Consider the following 18,929-nt stretch of genomic DNA (forward strand, 5'->3'; position numbering starts at 1 on the left):
AATGGGTGGGTCTTATGTTATGCCCACCCCTGCCGCCCCCATGTCAGAAAGTCACTAAGTTGGACTTTGGCAGCTGTGGAACATGCTTGTGCAGAATCTGACTGAACTCTTTACTTAACACAATGTCCAGTGTGGGCTGTGTTTGTTTTATATTCTCTCTCTCTCTCCCCCATCCCAAGTTTCTCAAAGTTCATTTCAGAGAAGCCTACTGGTCAGCTCCATGGAAGGTCACCATACTCTTTCATGGTTTCTCATGCAGTTTGGTGGAAAGAACGAGTAGTTTGAGTCACAGGTCACTGAAATCATGTAATGGGTCTGAGAGCATCAGTTTCCTCGCATGTAATGGGAGTGATCGTAACACTGACGCCATTGACCTCAGAGTGTTGTCTGGGGAAGTCAATGGCAAGGGTGAAATGATCTGTAAAAGCTGCTGTGATGTTTTCAGTCTCAGCTCTGTTACTACTATTAATAATAAAATATAATGACTTGGACCTAATTTATTTCACTTAGTGTGCTCTATCCAATAGGGTAGGCCCTGGCCAATGTAGCTATGAAAATTAGGATCAATTAAAACAAAATAATATAAAGAACTCAGTTCCTCAGTGTCACCAGCTACATTTCAAGTGTTAATAGCTACCGTATTGGACAGCATAGGTATTAGAACATTTCCATCACTGCAGAAAGTTCTGTGAATAGCACTGGTGGAAAGTCTTATGGAATAGACTTTTAATTTGCTTGAATATAGGACAATACACAAATGCCTTTCCATATTACCAGCCTGACCTATGCATTAAAGATGATCTAAATTCTTTTTACTAAGTTTGAAACTCAGCTGTGGTCCCTCTAAGAGTAATTAAGAGCTCAAGTGATTATTATTATCTTTTTTTTTAAAAAAGGTAAGTTCATTAGTTCTAAAGCTCATTGCAGCAAACTCTGAAGTAGTAGAATGTCTTATACACCGTAAAAAATCATTCTCAAGGTTTTTTTTTTCAGTGGAAACATCTAAATCTGACTTGCTGTGACTTGGAGTTTAAGACTTGAGATTAATGAGCTGCTTTTGGTTACATCATCTTCATGGATTGTCAAGTGGAGCTTACACTGCTGTCACTCAGGACAGGTCAGTTCTATTCCCTTGCTAAAAAAAATGAAATGCTGGCTGTTTCCAAGTAACTTACCAGATAACATAACAGATAGAGCACATGAGGCATGACTTTGGCATTCCTCACCCCCTGCCTAGGCCAGCTTGGCTGACGTTCAGATAGAGAGGCTTATATAGCAGAGGAGGCCTGGAGGAACAGTTAAGAGGAACCACCACCGTGAACTGGGCTCTCTGGTCATGCGCAGGACTGATACGCAGAGACACTTTCCCACTCTCATGTTTATGTGCTGGTTAATACTTCCTTATTATCTTTTTGTATTACAAAGATATGAGGCCTCAGTCACTTGTGAACACCAGTTCAGGTCACAAATTAGTATTTTTGGTAACAATATACACCTTTCATGTTTCCTACTTACAATTAAGGAAGTATTCGTAAGTACTGAGGGCAGATACAATCGAAACTCCCTTTGTGACCTTACTATTCCCCTTCCTCTTCCTTCCTCCAAGAGACTGCTGTCCTGAAGCGGAATCTCCTTCCTTTCCTGTGTCTACACTTTCACTACATATGTGGTTATTTTAACAATATAAATTTTTGTTTTGTGTGCTTTTGAACTTTATGCAGGAGACATGGTACCAGGAGCACTATTCCACATACAGCTTTTTTATATGCAACATTTAAAAAAAAGATTTTTCTATCTGTCTATCTATCTATCTATCATCTATCTATCTATTCATCCATCTATCTACCCATCATCTCTCTCTCTCTCACCCTCTCACCTGTCTATCATATATCATCTATCCCTTGCTTGTCTCATAAATTCTGGAGGGCAGAAAGCTGGAATCAAGGTGTCAGCAGGGCATGTTCTCTCTGAAGGCTCTAAGGAAGGGAGGATGCTTCTGTGTTCTTCCAGCTTCTGGTGTTTGCTGGCAATCCCTGCCCTTCCTTGGAATGTAGATGGCATTAGTCTATTCACATGCTTCTTCTTGTAAGTCTTCACAGCATCTTTCTTCTGTGTGTGTCTGTCTCTGTGTTCAAATATCCTCATTTTAAAAGGATGCTAGTCATATTAGTAGGACCCACCCTAATAACCTCATTTTAACTTGATTATCTCTACAAAGACCCTGTTTCCAAATAAGGTTACATTCTGAGTACTTGCGGTGAGGACTTACTTCAACATATCTTTTTACAGGGATTCAGGAGGAGATAATTCAACCCATGGCCAATTATTTTCTATTCCTTCAACACAATTTAATAGTTTATACTCCTCTAGAAACTGATTCTTTTAACCAAACTTTCATATTATTGGCATAATACTGTGATTTTTTAAAAAATATCTCTGGTTTAATTATTAGAATTTATTTGTTCTTTCCTTGGTTTTTTCTGATTGGCTTCTCTTGATTGATCCTACCAGAACTGTGTTGAGTTCATTTGTCTTCTTAAAATACAAAATCACCTTTAAGTATTCTTGATTTCCTTTAATATTTCTTTATATCCATTAAAAATAAAGAAACAGCTGCATTGTGATATAACCAACATGTGATAAACTGTACATATTTAAAGTGCACAGTTTGGTAAGTTCTGATATCTTTCTATCTAGCTAGCTAGCAATCATCTATCCATCATCTATTTATCTAATGTGTGCTGTGAAACCATCACTACAATCAAGATAGCAAACCTATCCCTCAAATTGCCTAATGATCCTTTGTAATCCTTACCTTCTGCCCCACCTTAACCACCATCCCAGGCAGCCCCTGATCTGCTTTCATATTCAGATATTATGTAATTGGGATCAAATAATATTTGTGCCTAGCATATTTCTATTGGCATAAATATTTTGAGGCTCTTCATGCTCTTTATGTATCAATAATTCTTTTTATTGTGGAATAGTTGTCCATTGCACAGATATACCACAATTGGTTTGTTCACTTGGTTGATGGACATTAGAGTTGTTTCTAGTTTTTGACTATTACAAATACCTCTGGTCAGAATACTTTTGTCTAAGTCTTTTTTTTTTTTTTTTTAGTAGTCTTAATTTTTTAAAGGGGCTTTAGATTCATTGCAAAATTGAACAAAAAGTACAGAGTTGCCATATATGCCTGCCTCCCCCATGCACAGCCTCCCCCACAATTAACATCCCCCACCAGAGTGGTACATTTGTTACAACTGATGAATCTACATTGACACAATATTATCACCCAAAGTCCATAGCTTATGAGGGTTCACTCTAAATGTGACACATTCTATGAGTTTTGACAAATGTATAATGACACGTATCCACCATTATAGTATCACACAGAATAGTTTCACTGCCCTGAAATCCTCTGTGAACCAATTATTCATCCCCCCTCCACCCTAGTGCCTGGCAACGGCCGATCTGTCTACTGTATCCACAGTGTTACCTTTTCCAAGATGTCATATAGTTGGAATCTTATGTATGTAGCCTATTCGGACTGATTTCTTTTACTTAGCAATATGAATTTAAGAGTCCTTCATGTCTTTTTATGACATGATAGCTCATTTCTTTGTAGTACTGAATCACATTCCGTTGTCTGGCTGTGCTGCAGTTTATTTATCCATTAGCTTACTGGGGGGCATCTTGGTTGCTTCCAAATTCTGGCAATTATGAGTGAGGTATAAACATCCTTGTGCAGGTTTCTGCATGGACATAAGTTTCCAATTCATTTGAGTATTCATAAATACCAAGGAGCACATTTGCTGGATGGAATGGTATGGATAGTTTTGTTAGAAACCGATCGACTGTCTTTCAAGGTGGTATACTATTTTGTGTCCCCACCAGCAATGAATGAGAGTTCTGTTGCTGCACATCCTTAGTGTTTCAGATTTTGGCCGTTCTAATAAATGTGTAGTGATTACAAGTCTTTCTGTGGATATATCCCTTTATTTCTCTTAGATAAATACCTAGCATTGGATGCCTAGATCATAGGCTGGATGTATTTTTAAATTTTTAAGAAACTGCCAAACTGTTTTCCAAGGTGGTTGCATCATTCCCCTACCCCTGCTAACATGGGGCGTGGCCAGCCTTTTTAATTTTAGCTCCTCTAATAGGCATGTAGCAGTACTTCACTGTGGTTTTAATGTGCATTTCCTTACTGACCATGATGTTGAACATCTTGTCATGTGGTTATTTGTCATCCGTATATTAAATCTGGTGAAGTATCTGTTCAAATTTGGTGAAATGCTGCCCTGCTGGAATTTTGAATGGAATTGTGTTGAATCTACACATCAGTTTGGAGAAAACCAGTATCTTAAAAATAGTTGACTCTTTTACTCCATGGTCACAGTCTCCATTCATTCTTCTTAAATTTCTCTCAGCGATGTGTTTTAGTTTTCAGTGGATAAATCTGCACATTTTTTGTTACACTTATCCTTAAATATTTTTTTAGAAAAATTTTGATGCTAATAAAAATAAAATCATTTTAAAATTTCAATTTCTGACTGTTGCTGACATATGGAAAGGAAATTTGATTATTTTTTTAACAAATTATATTTTAATTTTTTTTTTTTTTTTTTTTTTTTTTTTTTTTTTTTTTTTTGCTTTCTTCTCCTCTGTTGGATTGTCAACAAATTCTTTTCTTAATTTTTCTTTTTTAATCTGCTGGTTTGGAAGCTGTGGAGTCTATTTCAAGGTTTATATGAGTTGCTACTTTATTTTTAACATCTATAATTTGGGGCTTTATTGTTGCTGTCCAGGATCCTGCTGTCTGCCAGTCAAATTGATTTTCCTTTGTAGATAATCTCCCTTTTTTTCCCCTGATACTTCAAAATATTTTTATTTTTATTACTTTACATGTAACTTTTCTGTGTAGGCATAGATTCAATATTACTCATCCTGCTTGGTATCTAACACGGACTTTTGATCTGAGGACTCATAATTAAATTTTGGTGCAGACCCATCCCACCTCTTCTAATAGGGCTCCCTGCTATTTCCTCTACTCGCTTCCTGTAGAGCTCCTATTAGAACTATGGATGGGGCCACTCCATCTATATGCCATGTCATTAACTTTTCTTTCATAATTCTAATCTGCTTGTTCCTTTATGCTTCATTCCTGGTTAATACCTCGGGAGAACCTTCCAATTCACAAACTGTTCGCCTGTTATAGACCTATTTGTCTCATCTATGGAATTATTTTAAATGTTAATAACTATGTTTTTCATTTTCAAGATTTCTATTTGATTCTTTTCTTCATCCATGTATTGTTGTCTTTCTGCCTGTTTTGCTTCATTATTTCTTGTTATTTTCAAGTTTTTCCCATATGTTACCATTTTGAAGAGTCTAAGCCTGCTCATTTTCAGATCTTTTACTCTTTTCTCCACTATTTTAATATTTTAATCTTTTCTGTACTGAACAAACCTGTCAGCAGTTGATTTTGTTGGCTGTCTTTCTCAGCATTTTATTTATTTGCATACTTGAGCACTTTGGTTTATAAGCTTTTCTCACAAGTTCTTTCTCACCTCACCCCACCCCTACTACCCTCTTCCTGTTTAGAAGTTTTGTGCCTGCTTTCACATGGTCTTCTATTACCTTTTCATTCAGAACAAGTTTAGGGGATATTAAAGATTCAGTCACTTACCCAGAGGCATGTCTTGCCGGTCTGTTAGGCTATATTTGTGTGTGTGCTAAAGTAAATATCAAAGCATAATCTTAAAATGTCATGTTGACTGAAATTGTGTTTTTGTGTGCAAAATAAGTGGCTGCCTTGAAGAGAATTCTTTTGGAGAGGTCATGGTGATATTATTTTCAGCAAGTCAATATTCAAATTTCTAAGATGGATACGTTCTAAAATTCTATGGAAGTAATTATATTTTGCTAAAGAAATATGTCCAGAGATTTTCATATTTTCATTTACTGCTGTAAGAACAAGATTTTCAATTTCAGTCCTGGTAATTTTGTTTTAAAAAACCATGAACTGGTGACTTGTTTTATTTCAAGGCAATTTTCAAACTCATGGTATCCAGTGATGAGCAGGGTGGCCTAGTGAGAAAGCTAGTTACAAGTACATCAGAATCTGCCAGGAGTCTGTTTCTTGTGAGGATCTCAACTGGATGATGGGACTGGGCAGGGAAAGAGGTAATGAATATTTATTTTCTCAATTATCCTAGAATTAAAGCCAATATCTGACAGAGATACCAACTGAGATATGAAATGGCAGCTCTGTGCAGGGAGAATAGTATCGGGAGCATTTGGAAGTCAGATGCATGATGATAGAATTCTCTGCAAGGGAGGAAGGGCAGGACTGTTTTAATTCATTTGCTTCCTTGGAAAAGCCAATTGCCTGGAATCCAGCAATCATGTCACTGACTGGAGAGTCCAGGGTGTATTTCATTGATTCCACAGCTGGAAAACTCCCAAGGGCAGGCTTAGGGCCACCAAAATGAGCAATTATATTTAAAGTTTGACTGACCTTGCTCAGTGATAATTCCCTGTGGAGAAGAAAAGTAGATACCACTTGCTAAACTACCCTAAGCTAAATCCAAAGAAATACAGAAATTTGATTTTTGAACATTTTCATCTGAATTTAAACCTCTTGGGTGATGCACTTGGAAAACAAAATTTCTTTACAGTGAAAATGTGTTTGGCAGCCCCTCTATATACAAAGTTCAATTTTAGGGCAAAGAAAAAGAAACATTCATTATGTAATCAGGCCAAATTACTGGTTACTGGAAACTGGAGAAGAGTTTCTGGTTGAGACCTCATCTATTACATGAAGTAGGTATTAGATCTTTTATTCTGCTAGTGCCATCTTAATCACAGCAGCTCTTTAAATATTTTAACCTTGGAAGACCGTTCCCCAGGGCTTCTTGTTTATTTAGATATTGTTATGTAAGACACACAATAACAGCAGTGAAGGCAGGATTGATTCCTTCTTACCGTACATAGGATTTGCCAATATATAAAGGAACTGGTCCTATAAATAAAAAGAGATAATTTTCTAAACTCCTGGGTAAAGAGGGGAAGGGGTGAGAAGTGAGAATCTAGGGCAGAGATCCCTCCAAATTGCAATTTAGGTGATGGAGAAATGGATGTGGAGATTCTGTTTTTTCCTTTATCTTCTTTATTTTTTTTTTTAATTTAACTCAAACTTTGTCAATCTCAAGACATACTTTTCAGTCTTTCCATTTAAAGCAAAAGGCACAGACTGACATTATGTTTGCTGGGTATGACCTGGTTTTGAAAATTTTGAATCATGTGATGAACCAAATCAGGAATTCCATCTAAAAACCCTGACTTTCAACTTCTCATGAAAAATCTGGCTACCCTGGGCCCATAGTCCATCAAGGCAACAATTGGCAAGTTTCAGGCAGTGTCAAAAGTTCCCTACTTAGCCACAGTTCCAACCTTGTTCACTTCCCTCATTATATCAAGGGTCGAGTTCTTTAGGTACTTGGGCTTGTAATTTATGGTGAAAAGCATATAATCTCCTGCATTCTTAATCGTTCATCCAACAAATATTTATTGAGAATCTCTGTTCTGAGATCTGAAGATACAGCAGTGAACAAACAGATGTGATGGTCCAGGCCCTCACTCTGCTTGTACTCCAGTGAGGAAAGAGAGAGAAATCACAGATAAAAGACACGCTGTTTGGTGAAAAGTGCTACAAAGATAAGTAAAGCAGGATGCATCTGACATTACTGTATGCCCTCAGACCCAGGATCACACTTCTTGCCCTCTTGTGCTTTGGTTGCTTTGGCCAGAGCAGTGTGAGTAGGACTGAGCTACGTCGCTTCTGGGTGGAAGCACTTACTTGCTGGCCTTGACTCTCCTCACTTCCACCTCTCTTGGCAAGTGTGTTGGCTCATACTGATAAGGGCTCATCGGGGAGGACTCCCTGGGAGGGTTGCCCAGACCAGCAGTGCGTTTTTCATTAGTGATAAATATTTTTTTAAGTCACTGACATTTGGAGGATTTGTTGTTATGGCGCTGTCACATAGGTTATCCTGACTAGAGGCATAATGAGGAGTCAAGGAGTGACAGGAGAGAGCGCCGAAACTGCACGGAGGGTAGTCTGGGGAGTCCTTTCTAAAGAGGCGACATCTGAGTGAAGTGAGTGGTTGTGCTGTTAACTAGGGAAAGGAAGACCCTTCCCGGCCAACAGAATGCTATGGAGCTGTGTATATTCTTATAACTTGGGCTTGAGCACTCACTGGTTTTCAAGTTTTACAGCTCTCCTCCAAGATTTTAATAAAATGAACGTATTAAAGGGGGATAGTGAGTAATCAGTATTTCTAACATTTTGTTCCCCACCTAGAGCTTTGAAATTACCATCATCCACTTTCCACCCAAGATCAGCCCATCATCAGACTGCACACTCCATCAACACATCCATGTTGACTCTCAGCAGCAACAGGGCCAGACAGCTTTCATCTGCATGTTCAGATCTGAGCTTATTCCCAAAGGAACGAAAGGCAGAATAGCATGCTCTATTCTATTGTGTTTCCATTGGCCTGTTATGATTCTGTTTTAGAGAAACATACAAAGCAAGTCAGCTCAAAGATAAAGACAATCTGATGTGTTTTTCAGCCATGAAAATTGTCTTGGCTATATGCAATTACTTTTTCTCTCAGGGTGTCATACTGATGTTTAAATAATGCCTTTCAAACATAGGCACCTTTTATTCCCTGCCCATCAGTGCCACCCAGCCATTCAGTTTATAATAATCTAAATTCTGATTTTTCTTATTTAAATACTCAAAAGTACATATTTTTTTGTGTTCTGTTATACTTGCTTTAACTCACTGTGATAAACTCAATTTTTTTTATATTTCGGTGACAAAATCCTCATTAACTTTCACTAATATTTTCTTTTATTAACTATTTTCTTCATTCCTTGAAAACTCTTGAATCTACTCATTTCTTGATTTGTTAGTGTCTTATTTGCATCTGGGAGCCCAGGAACTGTGTCTTCTTCCAACTTTCTCCCCTAGCACTATGTACCTGAACACGGGAAATGTTTAGCGAGCAACAGCTGAATGAATGTAGAATTCCTTCACTGACTAGCTTTGAAGTTTGATCCTTTAAATGCTGTGTTCATTGATTCTTTCATGCTTTATACTCAATGGGTATTGGGGGATTTTCCTTTTGGAAAACTAATTGGAAAATTGCAGACAAAGAGACAAGGCTCTAAGTTGCTTACTCTAGGGGTCTTGGGTCTCTTTGTTAATGTAAAGAATTCAACCCTTCAGGTCGCTGAGTTTTTATTACATACCTTGACCCATATGATGTATTAAGATTTATAAAGCAATGCTCTCATCTCTGAGAACTCATGGTCTCATTGGGGAAGTAGTATTTACACACGTGGAGCAAGTTGAGAATGTTGAAATGTAGAGTATAAAGTGTGTGATATTGGCAGTAAGTTCTATGAAAGATGAGGAAGAGGGTGTTTGTGTTGGCTTCCTGGAAGAGTAAATGAGGATGGTGATGGGCTTTGTGGGATGGAAGGGATTTTGATGAACAGGGAGGAGGGCGGAGACATTCCAATGGTTAGAAACAAACTGCACAATGAAGAGTTACTCTCAGAGTAAGGAAATGGCCCCGTTACTCCTCTCTTAACTTTCGTTTCACTCTAGCAGAATGACATAGATTTAAATCTTAAAATGTACTGGAGTATGGAATAAAGTGTAAGCCCTTTTGACTTGTGTTATTTGTCTCTAATTAGTGGTCAAGAGAGTGAAAATAGGGTGAAAATAGCCCTAAATAAAGAGAAAAGGGAGTAAGCCAGCCAAGTCATTAAAATAGTGGAAAGTATGTGAGGCAGATGGAGAAAATGTGGGCTTCCACATGCCTATCAGTAATACTTCTCCCAGGAGAGGAAGGCAAGGGCACAGGAGAAAGACGAAGGTAAGCAGACCAGTCTAGTAGTTTTTCCATATGTAAAATAAAGATGCTTCTATTTCATTGTTTTATATTTGGCTTTTATCTTGGAATGCTAAACGTGATTTCATGAAACAGAGTATACTCAAATGAATAGCATAGGTTAGCACAAATTTTTAAAGTATTACACAATTACAAAATAAAGTGTGCACTTTTTCTCATCCCTTTGTCACATGATCTAGAGAGTCACTTAAGTATATAAAAGCTTAAAACAAAACAAAACAAAAACAAGATAAAAACAAAAACAAGTGCCCGGGATGAGGATTAGATTCCAGTAATTACACTATAATTTGAATTAGATCAATCAAACTGTTTTTCTGCTAACTCCTTCCGGAAGTCAGCAATACTAAGGAACTGGGAGTTTTCAAAAGTGAGAGGATATAAAAGGGGGAGAAAGGAATGGAGAGGGGAGAGTGTAGAGGGCACCAGAGCAGGACATCGGGAAGTCAGAGGGCAGTAAGATGGCACTGGTCACCTTTGGTAACAAGTCCCAAGTTGGGGGAAGTATTGCAGAGTGGGGCCTGGGAGAGACAAGAAGTATCTTTATCTACCTTGCAATTCAGTTTAGTGTAAGACAGATTCCAGGACAGTTAGAAGGATTAATGAATGAGAACTTGAGTGTAAGGTAGGCATAAGGCAGCCTACTCCAGTGGTATCTGTCACGGCTAAGTGCATAAGAAGTCCCTCCATAGAATAAGTGCTGGGGAGAAGGGGATGGGTAAAACCAGAACTTCTCTATTGACTATGAATTAATTCTAAAGCCCATGTCTGGCTTTTAAGATACTTTAGGAATAGTCTCCAACTCTTTGAGTTAGCTCAGGCTGCTATAGCAAATATACCATAGACTGGGTGGCTTGAACAATAAATATTTATCTCACAGTTCTAGAGGCTAGAAGTCCAAGATCAGTGTGTCAACATGGTCGGGTTCTGCTGAGACCCTGCTTCCTGGCTTGTAGGTGGCTGCCTTCTTGCTGTATTCTTACACTGAGGGTGGAGCAGGTGGAGAAGCAAGCTCTCGCCTGTATCTTTTTGTAAGGGCACTAATTCCATCCTTACGGCTTATTACCTCCCAAAGGCCCCATCACCAAATTCCACTACACTGGAGAGTAGAGTCTCAATATGGGCATTTGGGGAGAACACAGACATCCTGTTCATAGCTCCAACCTTCCTTTTACTTCATTTTCCACTTCTCCCCTTTATTCATGCTCAATTCCCATTGGTTTGCCATAGTTAATATTCTTCCAAATGTTGTATTCATGTCTCTGCTTATCTTGTCCCCTCACTTCTACATTAACATGTAGAAAATCTATTAATAGAATTCTTGCAAGCTAATAATAACACCAGTCTTCCTCTCCTGTGATGGACTCAGGGATCAAGCAGAGACTAATTACATGATCACCTTTATCACTGATAAAATTATCAGAAGAAAGGGGCTTTCAGCATTTCTCACTGCATGGCAGAAATAGACCACAACATAAGGGTCATGCAAACAGTCTCAACCTAAAGAGAAACCTGAAAGGGTTAATCAGAGACTGCTCAGTTTCTGCTCTCAAGCACACTGTCTGTCCCCCTGTGGGAGGAGTTATGAGTGGGGAAAGAGGCCAGGAGTGTTACTGCAGCTGAAGTTCCTCGATATGGAAACATGAAGAAAGGAGAATAAACATTCTCCCCGCCCTTGCATCCGCCAAATATGAACGAGGACCAATTCTCAGTCACCTCTTCCGCCCATCCTTCCCTGGGCCTTTCTGCACAGATGTAATCTCCCCTTGCTGCGGAGGCTCACTTCACTTTATCTGAACTTTGCTTTATGGCATGTATTCTGTCTTGTAAGTATACTAATTTACCTATTTCACTGCAGCCGCCCCCTTTCCTAGAATCTCCTTAAAATTTTTATTTATTTATTTTATGTTTTAATATTCCTCAATTATTAATACAGTAACTGACAAATGGTAAGCCCTCAATACGTATTTATACAATGAAAATAAATAAATAAATGAAATGATCCTTGGAAAAAAAATGTAGGTAGCTTATCCTCAATAAGCTCACGCAAAGAAGGATCTAGTAATTTAAAACAGAATAAGCCTAGCTGTCATAGGAATGAAAGAATCATTTCTATTTAAAGTAGCTAACCGCGTCTCACTAGAGGAGGCAGTAATGACACCGCCAGCACTCTCATGTTATCTTGACCGCCGGCTTCTACTCTCCAGCGTGAGAGGGTGTTAGCAGGTGTGCTTGGAATGGAGCTAGAGGGACATCAAACAACAGCTTCTTGGAGCCTCATACCAGCCCCTCTAGGTTTAATTTAAGATTTAAACATCTTAAATTACATAGGAAATTAGAATGAGGGAAATGAACGGATTAACATGGGGAATTGGGATTCCTCTTGAAGGTTAATTTGAGACTCTTTCTTGACTATGTTTTATCAAACTCTTAGTTCAGATATAATTATTCTTCACCTTTATCCTTGAGTACTATCAAAGAACAACCTGGGAAGAAAGTGTTGAATAAAAAAGTAATTTTTACATTTCCCTCCTGACAGAATTGTTCCATACTGTGTGCCTTTTAACTATTTTGGGGAATTTTAAATATTAGATATAATTCCTCTTTTGGTACTTAAGTCAGGGAAATATTCTGGCACAAATGAAGGCTTACAATTTTCTTTTTTCTTATGGCATTATAAAATTATGTGTACAGAAGAGCAAAATAAGAAAATACTCTCTAGTTGTACCACCAGTAATAATCAATGTTGATGTTTTGATACATAACCTTTCGTTTTTTTTCTATGAATGCATGTGTCTCTGTCATCTATCTGTCTATCTACCAATAGATCTACCTGAAATTTTAGGAAAAGTATAGCATACACTCTTAGCTTAATAATCTTTTTATTTTAAAATAGCTTTAAATTTACAGAAAAGTTATGAAGACAGGGCAGAGTTCCCATATAGCCCACACCCAACTTCCCCGACTGTTAATATCTTACATTAGCATGGTACTGATGTCACATCTATGAACCAACATCAACACACTGTTATTACCAATGCCAGTGTTGATACGTTAGTACTAACTCAAGTCTATGCTTTATTCAGATTTCTTTAGTTTTTACCTAACATTCTTTTTCTGTTCCAGGCCCCATTCGGGATGTCACATCACATTTAGTCATCACATCTCCTTAGGCTCTTCAGACTATAACATTTTTTAGACTTCCGCATTTTTGGTGACCTTGACAATTTTGAGGAGTACTGGTCAGGTGTTTTGTTGAGTGTCTTTCACTTGGATTTGTCTGATGTTTTTCTCATGATAATACTGGGGTCATGGGTTTGGGGGAAGGGAGGCACAGAAGTGAAGTGCCATTCTCATGACATCATATCAAGGGTACGCATTATCAACGCGATTTTGCACTGCCGATGTGAAACTTGCTCATCTAGCTGAGGTCGTGTTTGTCTGTTTTCTCCATCATAGAGTTACTCTTTCTCTGCCTTTCTGTCCTTCTTTCCATACTGTGCCCTTCAGAAGGAAGTCACTATGTGGAGTCCACACTAAAGGAGTAAGGAGTTATGCTCCACTCCTTGAAGAGGGGAGTACCTATGTAAATTATTCAAAATTCTTCTGCATGGATGATCTGTCTGTTCTCTCATTTACTTATATTTATGGACTCATGGATGTTTGTTTAATACTTTGGATTTTAATCCAATACTGTGTCTATGTTATATATTTTGTTGCTCAAATTGCTGCAGGCTTGACCACTGGGAACTCTTCCGTTGGCTGCTGTGCCCTTTGATATGCCCCCATTGTTGTGGGTTCTCTGGAGCACTCCCTTACTTTCTAGCACTACAAGATGCTCTGGAATCATCTTGTATTTGCCTTGCTCTAGACCTGGAATCAGCCATTTCTCCAAGGAGCCCTGGTTCCTTTTATTGGAGAATGGTATTAGAAACCAAGATCTGGGTGTTAAGTGTGCTCATTGCTACTAGGATGTCACTGCTTGTAGGCTCTCTTAGCTGACAGAGCAAGGAAATATATGTGTGTACATTAACTGATATACATGTAAATTTATAATTATTTTTCCTATATATTTTCTACATCTATATTAAATAAAATATGAGTTCATACTGATGTCCCCAACCCTAATCCTGTACCACATGGATCATTCCTGACTTCTTCTTTTGCTTGTCTGTAAACTCTGACTCCAATACTGAAAAACCTCATTTCCACCACTTGTCATCCATTTACATAATTGTTCAATTCTAGTATACAAGTATAGTGGTCTCAGGTCTCATGGGAAACAACTTTACCAACTAGGATATAGCGCTTTGTACAGTAATTTTGCCTTTCATTTTAGTTTCCACTTATTTTCAAAGTTATTTAGGTCAGCACTTTTCCCCTACTCCCTTCTGTTAGGTCATTTTACACATTTGTGTATAGACAGATTCCTTTGTCATAGTCTGCATTCCATGCTGAGATCTCCTGATCTTCTAAATTTTTTAATTTGCACATATTAAAGTTCACTCTTTGTGCTGTAAAGTTCTATAGGTTTTGTTAAATGTGTAGTGTCGTGTATCCACCATTGCAGTATCACACAGAATAGTGTCAAAAAATTCCCTGGGCTTCACCTCTTCAATAATCCCCTTCCTCCAAATCCCTGGCAACCACTGATCTGTTTGATGTCTCTATAATTCTGTTTTTTTCTGTAACATCATATATGTGGAGTCAAACAATATGCAGACCTTTCAGACTGGCATATTTCACTTATCAATATGTATTTAAGATTTATCCATGTTTCTTCATGGCTTGATAGCTGATTCTTTTTATTGCTAAATAGTATTCCATTGTATGGATGTTCCACAGTTTATTTATCCTTTCACCTATTGAAAGATAAATTGATTATTTCCAGTTTTAGAAAATTATGAGTAAAGATGCTATAAATATTTGCCTGTGGGCTTTTGTGTGGACATACATTTTTACATCAGTGGAGTAAACTCCTAGGAGCCTGATTTTTGGATCATATGTAAGACTATATTTGCATTTGTGAAAAACTGCTGAGCTGTCTTCCAAAGTGTGTGTACCATTTCACATTCCCACCAGCCAAGAATGAGTTCCTGTTGCTCAGCATCCTTGCCAGCAATTGGTATTGTTAGTTTTTTTTTTTTCAATTTTTATCTATTCTAACAGATGTGTAGTGGCATCTTGTTGTTGTAAGTTGTGTTTCCCTAATGACAAGTAATGTTGAGCATCTTATCATATGCTTATTTCCAACTGTATCTTTTCTTTTGTGATGTAACTATTCAGATCTTTTGCTCACTTTTAAAATTAAAAAAGTTATTGTAGTAATAACATTTAATATGAGATCTGATGATCCTGGAGAATGTCATTCTAAGTGATGTAAGCCAGAAAGAGAAAGAAAAATACCTTTATAAGATTGCTCATATGTGGAATCTAAAAAAAAAAAAAAAAAAAAAAAAAACGTAAATAAAAAACAGAAACAGACTCATAGACATAGAATACAAACTTGTGGTTGCCAAGGGGGCAGAGGGTGGGAAGGGACAGACTGGGATTTCAAAATGTAGAACAGATAAACAAGATTATACTGTACAGCACAGGGAAATACATACAAGATCTTGTGGTAGCTCACAGTAAAAAAAAATGTGACAATGAATATATCTATGTTCATGTATAACTGAAAAATTGTGCTCTACACTGGAATTTGACACAATATTGTAAAATGACTATAACTCAATAAAAAAATGTCAAAAAAAAAAAACCATGAGATTTACTCTCTCAACAAATTTTTAAGTGCACTAGACTTTTTTTGACTATAGGGACAGAGCTGTACAGCAGATCTCTGGAACTTATTCATTTTGCTTAAATGAAACTTTATGCCCATTGATTGGTAACTCCCCGTTTCCCTCTCTCTCAGCCCCTGGAAACCGCCAATCCACTCTCTGATTCTATGGATTTTGCTATTTTTGATATTTGATGTAAGGGAAATCATGGAGTGTTTGTCTTTCTGTGAATGTCACTTAGTGTAATGTCATCAAATTTCATCCATGTTATTGGATATTGGAGTTTCCTTCCATTTTAAGTCTGAATATTATTTCTTTGTATGTGTGTACCACATTTTTTTTACTCATTCGTCTGTCAATAGACATTTAGTTTGTTTCCACATCTTGGCTATCTTGGCTATTGTTAATAGTACTGTATTGAATATGGTAGTGCTGATATCTCTTAGAGCCCCTGATTTCAATTCTTTTGGATATATACCCAGAAGTTGGATTGCTGAAACATATGGTAGTTGTAGTTTAAATTTTTTGAGAAACCTCTATACTGTTTTCCACAGCAGCTGCCCCATTTTGCATTCCCACTAACAGTGCGCAAGGGTTTCAATTTCCCCATGGCCCCACCAATACTTGTTGTCTTTAATTGGATTATTTGTTTCCATAACATTGCTTTTTAAAGGCTATAAATTATTCCATTATCATAAATATACCATACAATGTATTATTGTTGGACAAATATTTACATAACTTTCAGTTTTTCATAGCCATCCCACCCCTAAAAACAGTGATGGATGTTCTTGTAACTAAATATTCTCTAAATATTTACTTAGAATAAATTTCTCTAAGTTAAAATTGTGTATCTAGAGGTATTAAACTTTTAAAGACTTTTCCTGAGACAAATCCTATTTTTTCTTGATTTTCCATGACTATGCAGCATTTAATTCCATCTTTAGGTCAGGGTTAGTGATAGGACACAGTGCATTTTGATGTATCATGCTTTGATAACTAGTATGTCAAACACACAGACATCTGAGACATCAGATGTCTCACGAGAGATTCAGCCTAGACTTTGTAAGAGTGACACCCTCTCGTTTGTTTCAGTTTGCATTCTTAACCTTAATTTAGGCCTCATTTTCCTCTAGGAAACCTACCTATTAATCCTTCCATGTCAGAGATGGTGCAAAGTGGAGGTGCTCAGTCATGGTGTATGCAGTCCGGATGGTGTATGTGTCTCCAGTACTTAGACTGTGGAGTGAGTTAGGGTCTCTGGGGGTCTAGTAGTGGCCCCTTTGTCTCGACACTGCTTTCCATCCTTTCTCAAGCTAGGTTAATATCCCTCCAATGCCCTCCCGTCACATTCAGTCTTAGCATGCACTTTTAATGCTTCTGCCTCTCTCTGAAACTGAACTACCTAAAAATCTTATCTTTGTATTTTAAAGACACAGTCAATAGAAACACATGTTTTTGGAAATTCTGTAACATCCCCCGAGAGCTGTGACAAAGCCAGCTTCTGCATCCCTCTCTGGGACTGAAAGCATCACCGAGGTTACCGCTTTGCTTGCACATCTGACGTACATCCCCCATCACCTATGAACTTCCGCTCTGCAGCAGCATGGACCCGGCCTTTGAGTCATGGAGAGAGGAGGCTGTCGCAGGAACTGGGCTCACTGGCCCAGCTTAGTTAAGCTTTTTGGATTTGGTCTTGTGCTGCCAGACGCTACTGCTAACCTTTGACCTACGGTAGTTTTGACAAATACAGAGACTGTTAGGCAAAGGAACTCTGTCTCCCTAAGACTGTGTTGCCACACACTTAACTCAGAGCCATATCCATTGAAACAGCTCTCGTGCTTTAACAAGTACCTTGGGTCTTTGGGAGAAGAAACTAGTCGTGGCTTTACAGCCTTTCAGGGAAGGACTGCTGTGCTGCGTGCTCCTGGCGCTTGGAAATGTGCGGCAGGGTTGGATGCCAAGAATACAAATAGTCAGAACAATATGTTCAGTCTTTAGGAAACACAGCTGGATCTAGCAAATGTATACAACAGAACTGACTCTGCAGCCAAAGATGTTTTCTCTGCACCTTCTACCCTCATAAGTGATGCAGACCTGGAGATCCCAGCGCACTGCTCCAGACCCTCGTGACTTTGGAACTAGGCTAACTGAGAGGCATTTATATTAACTTCCCCTGTGATTCTCTTGTGTCTTCCACTAGATTAAAGCTATATGAATGTACAGACTCATGTCTAAATGGCTCTGTAGATCCTGACACTCGCATGTAATACCACAAACTCAAATAAATTGCCAATCAGATAGAGCAAATGCTGTGACCAGACAAGCAAGCGTCATCAACTTGAGGATTAACACTGACCTAGCCTTTGGATTCAGGGTAATCACTTCCCTTCTTCCTCCCCTACTCAGTTTTTCCTTTAAGTGTATGTGGCCACAGAACCACACTTTCAAAGTTTGGAATTAGCTCTTTGACCTTGCACTTTTTTAGACACCATTCAAATCAAAGTGATAAGAATATAGAGTGGTTATTTGTAATTCTGGAGGGAAGGGAATTTCTAGGCCAGGTATTGTTGCAACTCTTAAAAATTGTCTCATAAGAACACATTTTCACTTTCTTTTTTCCTCACGCATCTTGTCTGAGACCTTCAGAGCTCCTGTATCAGGAGACTGTAGGAGAGGCGGGGCAGGAAGAGTGAACGGGGAACTCCAGCAAAGCCGCTGTTCCATTTTCCCCATCTCCCAGCTCCTGTTACTAGGGGAAGAGGAGAGAAGTTAATCAAAAGTGGATTTAATTTGCACTGTCTATAAAGCACCTTTCCAGGCAACTCCCATACACCATCTTAGCTCCATGACAATTTAGCAAAGCGGATATTATTATTCCCATTTTACAGACAGGAAAACCAAAGGGCTAAGAGAGTAAGTTCCGAGTCACAGAGTTATGGCCAGTTATTTGAGCCCAGTGCTGTCTGACTGTGCAGAGCCCATTGGGTTCTTCCCTACCTCCATCATGCTAAGTCTTTTTTGCTGCAATCAGGTAAGCAGAGAATCCTGGTTATGGCTGCAGGCTATTGTTATGGGCGAACATTAAAGAGAAAACTTTTTGAAAGCTGAATTTGCAAAAAAACTTTAAAGCCACGGCAATGACACTTCAGAAGGCAAG

The 18,929-nt window shown here is 38.2% G+C and overlaps 1 long non-coding RNA gene across 1 annotated transcript in view; it reads right to left on the bottom strand.

Annotated features, from left to right (window-relative positions):
• Positions 1-12,864: 12,864 nt before the first annotated feature.
• Positions 12,865-18,929, bottom strand: part of LOC123618340 (uncharacterized) — a 29,082-nt gene continuing 23,017 nt past the window's right edge. Inside the window, exon 5 of the long non-coding RNA XR_006726764.2 lies at positions 12,865-18,521. This is a non-coding gene — a long non-coding RNA (uncharacterized LOC123618340). The remainder of the gene's footprint in view (positions 18,522-18,929) is intronic.

This window comes from Camelus bactrianus, chromosome 5 (genome assembly GCF_048773025.1).
Source record: "Camelus bactrianus isolate YW-2024 breed Bactrian camel chromosome 5, ASM4877302v1, whole genome shotgun sequence".
NCBI classification, from domain to species: domain Eukaryota; kingdom Metazoa; phylum Chordata; class Mammalia; order Artiodactyla; family Camelidae; genus Camelus; species Camelus bactrianus.